Source organism: Lactuca virosa, chromosome 2 (assembly GCF_052849685.1).
Source record: "Lactuca virosa cultivar CGN04683 chromosome 2, Lactuca_virosa_CGN04683_v6, whole genome shotgun sequence".
Lineage (NCBI taxonomy): Eukaryota > Viridiplantae > Streptophyta > Magnoliopsida > Asterales > Asteraceae > Lactuca > Lactuca virosa.
The window spans coordinates 47,377,289-47,382,418 of NC_136427.1; the positions used below are offsets into that span (position 1 = coordinate 47,377,289).

General features: G+C 39.5%; 1 non-coding gene across 1 annotated transcript; it reads left to right on the top strand.

The window, feature by feature from the left end:
- Positions 1-688: 688 nt before the first annotated feature.
- LOC145162073 (small nucleolar RNA R71) lies at positions 689-796 on the top strand. The gene has a single exon (XR_013738930.1). It is a non-coding gene; the product is annotated as a small nucleolar RNA R71 (small nucleolar RNA).
- The last annotated feature ends 4,334 nt before the right edge of the window (positions 797-5,130 follow it).

The following is a 5,130-nucleotide window of genomic DNA, read 5'->3' on the forward strand; positions in this document are numbered from 1 at the left end:
ACTTCTTAATCCATTAAGACCTTTTAAATGATGCATGGAGCAAAACCAACCACTTAGAATCCATTTTTATGACTCATGACCCTTCTAATGGTCTGAAAGGACAACTTAATGGATCAAGAACATGCTATGTTTATGAATCATCATTTTGGGACCAAAGAGTGACTTTAAAGAGCAAAAACCTAGATCTACAAGATGTAGTGGTAAATATGCAAGCTTTATACCTTCAGGATGTTGCAAACCAAGTAGAAATCCCAGATCCAAGGTACATTCAACTCCAATATCTTCTCACCACCTTCTTCCCTCTTCAAACCCACTCCAAAACTATCTGAAAGGCACAAAATTTGCTCTCTCTCTCTCTCTCTTGATCTAGTGTTGCTTGAAGGTCGATATCATAGAAGGAGGTTGGGTAAGAAGAGGATATGAGTCCATAAGCTTTCTTAAATATGAGCCAAAACCCTAAAAGTAGGGTTTGCATGCATTCCATGTACACCCTGCATAGGAAGTGTACGCCCAGCGTACTAAGGCGCACCTTAGAACGCTTACCGTACATACACGGACGCACGACGTACTCATCCCACTCCAACTTTCACCAAAATGCCACTTTGGGCCCATTTCCCACTCTTTCTTAACTTAGGAACCAAAAATGCAACATAATAAAATTATATAGTCCAAAATTAGAAGTACCTTAATATCGGGATGTTACACAATTTCTAATAAGACCTTTGTACCTCTCCCATGCTTCGTAGAAGGATTCGTCGATTTCTTGTTGGAAGTTGGCTATTTTCTTTTTAAGTTTGGATATCTTTGAAGGAGGACTAAATTGCTTGATAAAAGTTTCACGAAGGTTGTCACATGTCCGAATAGCTCCAGGTACGAGTGACATTAACCAAATCTTTGAATCTCCAGTAAGTGTTACTAGAAGCGTTCTCAGTAAAACTACATCTCTCGAAACATTTGGAACATTGAAATAGTCAGAAATATCCAAGACTTCATCGATGTTCTTGAAGGCATCTTCGTGGTCCTTCCCAAAGAACATGATATCTTTAAGCATGGCTAGAATATGCCCCTTGAGTTTGAAATTTTTGGTTTCTAGAATTTCGAGTGGCACAAGACCAAGACCATTGTTGTTTTTCAACCTCTTCTTATACTCCTCTATTATCATATAAATAATTTCTACCATATCTTATAATTTACTCTTTATGCCATCCTCTGAATCGTCTCCGGTTTCTGGCTCATATCCTATTCCCTTCATGTTTGGAGTTCTTTCAAAGCTTTCAAATTTTTCGAATTCAAAGCTGTCACTTGACTCGTTGATTTTCTTGTCTTTCTTCTTGTGGAAATTCGCTTCAGGATATTCAAGTAGTGGAACTATGGGAGTTCTGGATCCTCTGTTAATAAATCACTAAAATAAAAATAAAACAAAATAAAAACGCATAAAACGAGTAAAAATAACTAAACTATAAACTGTCTGTTTAGTCACCATAGCGTGGCCAAAAGTGCCTACGACATGGCTGCTGAACAGTCTGAAAAATTAAATTAATGCAGAAAAATAACTTTGTGCAGTTTTTACCCAACAAAAGAATCGAAGAACTAAAAGAAATTAAACTAAAAATAAAATTAGTTGTTCCATGGAAACGACGCCAAAAGCTTGTTGCAATACACATGTACCTACTAGTTCTAAATTTCTAAACCTAACTAACTTAACTAATTTATGCACCTATAGGCAGTGTACCTAGTCAGATTTTAGAATAACATAAGTAAGTCGGGTGTCCATCACAGGAAATGGAATTAAATTAAAAAAATAATTACTTTTTATTAAACTAAGGAAACAAACTTTAAATGGGGGTTTTCCTGAGTTTGAAAGATCATAAGAACTTAATTCAATTCAAACAACTATTAAAACTAAGCAAGCAAGAAAATGAATTTTACTTCAATATTAAACAGTACTTCTATTCACTTCTGATTTCCCCCTCTCCTATGGTTGATTTCTAGTTCATGGATTATATTAATTACCAATTCTCTAGTTATTATGATCAAATATCTAGAGGTAACAATTTATGAATTACCATGCAATGATCAAGCACATACTAAACACCAAATTGATATAAGAACAAATTGGACTATGAATGATAATAATAGTTACTTTCCTATGATCAAGCCAAGTAACCATGCACTAATTAAGATTAATTATGCTCTCTAACACAGTTAAAGTTACTAGCTTTAAATACCTAATCTAAGATATGATTAATCCTAACTCTAATAATTAAATGATCATAAATCACTAGGTAAACAAGTTCATGCAAATATAATGATCATCTACTACACTAAATTCATATCTAGGAATTCAAAGACAAAAACTAAAACATGTTAGGGTTTTGATTATCAAACACAAGTAAAATCAACAATAATCATCCAATAAATCGAAATCAACACATAACATTGAGGTTTATCTTCACCAAACAAAATTTTTGGGTGATTAGCCCATAAATAAAATAGAAATACACATGAAATCAAAGTTAACTAGAGAATACATGGTAAATACTAGCAAACCGAACGATTCCATGATGATTTCTACTAGTGTAACACTCGGTTCCAGATCGTTTCATCATTCGAGGCCGTGACCCGATTATTGGCTAGCATAAGGCATTAGGCCTTGGGGGAACAAGGGAGTTGGCTCTTTCTAGATATGGGTAATATAGATTAAGGGAGCCAAGTGTTCGAATTTGTGTTTTGGAGCCCAAGGGTATAATCATATTTTGGCAGTTCAGCATTTATGAATTTTGGGTGTTTGTTCGGAAGATCGTTAGGCGGAGGTGAGTTGATAGAATTGTGGGGCTTCTCGTTACCTTTCCATGGATATAAAGTTCGTTGGAAACGAACTCAGTATGAATGAGTTAGATCCGAGTGAAGTTTTACGGTTTTGGAGGGCCACCTAGTATGCGGGGCATACTAGATGTGTACTCGGGGCGTAACGAGTAAGTTGGTCGTGTATGCTCTTTGAGTACGTCAGGCGTACTAAAGGGCTACACGAGGAGTACTCACTTCAGCACCAAACCCTAATTATTAGGGTTTACCCCTATATAAGCATCATTATATCCTTTCCCTGGGCCCTTTAGGTCAGCCTCCACCGCTCTTATCATTCATTGAAACCCTAGAGTGCTTGGAGTGAGTTTTGGAGCTTGGAAGAGTGTTTGTGGTAGTTTATACAAGAGAAGGAGAAGGTTGAAGACTCATTGTTTGTGGAGGAGCTTAGAGATCTAGTATTTGCATCATCATTTCATGAATTTAGAGGTATAAAGTCTCTAACTTGCTTACACTTTGTATAGATCTTCTTTTGAGCTTGTTATGGTGATTTAGTCCCTTTTGGTTGGTCTTTGTGATCTTGGGTTGTTTCAGAAGCTTAATCTTGTAGATCTGATCATTTAAGAGGTCTCTTAAGTATAAAGATGCAAGATTTATGGTGTATTTGATCTTATACATGTGTTAAGACCTTTTATTAAGCTCTTTTGAGCTCTAGAGCCCCATTAACCCATGCATGCAAGTAAAGTTGCCAACTTTACATGATAAGTCAACCATAGGAATCAGATCTGAGAATTTGGATCAAGGGCTTAAGTGATTAAGTGCTTTTTGGAGTTGGTTGGGATTTAGAGGAGTAAGTTGGGCGTACCCATTTGGTACGCTGTGTGTACTGGTGTAACATCCCAAGTTCGGAAGCAAGAAGTTGAAGGGTGCAAAGTGTAAATTTAGGAAGGGGACTCGACGAGTAGGTCTGCTTACTCGTCGAGTCGGAGCGGATGGGACTCGGAGATCGTTGGACTCGACGAGTCTTGGGGCGACTCGGCGAGTTGAGTCGTGTTATGGGAGTTTCTGAGTATAGGAACTCGACGAGTCGACGGGTCGACTAGGCGAGTAGAATCAACCAGGAAGGTTAACTTTGACTGAGGACTTTGACTTTGACCAAGAGTTGACCAGTTTGACTTCCAAGGGTTTTTTTGGTAATTTTGGTATTTATGGAATTGATTCTTTGGTAGTGTTCTGTGGTGAAGTTCGTGTCGGTGGTCAGAGCAGCTTGGTTTTATCTCTTCAGTCGGCAATTGCAGGTGAGTTATCCTCACTATATCGACAGGGTCAACGGCACCAAGGCCGACCCTTTATCGGATGGAAATCCGGGTATTGTTTGTTATGTTATTGCTTTGCTAGATCTGCATCCTGGTTTTTAGGATGGTATTATGTTAGTGACCAGGTTAAGGTCGGTACCCGGTATATAGGGTAATGTTATGCTAGTGACCGGTTAGGTCAGAATCCTGGTTAGGATGTTGATATGCTATGTGATCTGTTAGACTGTTTGTTTGGTTAAGGTTTGTTATGCAATTAATTGTTTATGTGCACATGGTTGATTGACGGGGGTTGGGTTGAGGCGGGTCCTGCTTTGTGCTGTAGGACAACATACCCAGGGTGGACCGGATATTCCGAAGGCCCAGCGAGCGGTCCGGATAGGCTGAAGGCCCCAAGAGGGCAGACCAGACGTATCGAGGCTCGGAGAGTGGACCAGGCCGACTGAAGGCCCGGTGTGGGCGGACCAGTCATACTGTAGACTCAGAGAGTGGAGCAGGTGGATTGAAGGCCCGGTGCGGGCGGACCAATCACACTGTAGACTCGATGTACATGGCTAGACTCGGAGGGTGGACCAGGTGGACTGAAGGCCTGGTGCGGGCGGACCAGTCACATAGTAGACCCGATGCGCATGGCTGTTCTATTTGTGATATGTTATGAGTATGTTTATGTGTGGTTGGTATTTTAGGGGTAACTCACTAAGCTTTCGGGCTTACAGTTTTAGTGTATTGTTTCAGGTACTTCAGGAGATCGTGGCAAGGCGAAGGCGTGATCGTACCGCTCCTCATGTTTTATGTTTTATGTGATATGGTTCTGGGGGATACTCTGATGTTTAAACTATTTTGAAAACGAGATGCATGAACTTAGTGGTTTTTGAATGAATTAAAATGTTTTAAATTAGGTCAATTTTTATGGGTGTTACAACTGGCCCCAAAGGGTGTACGTTGGGCGTACCAGCTGAGTACGCGGGGAATACTGGACCAGGTTGGATTCGCTTGAATTGTTGAACTTTTGGAC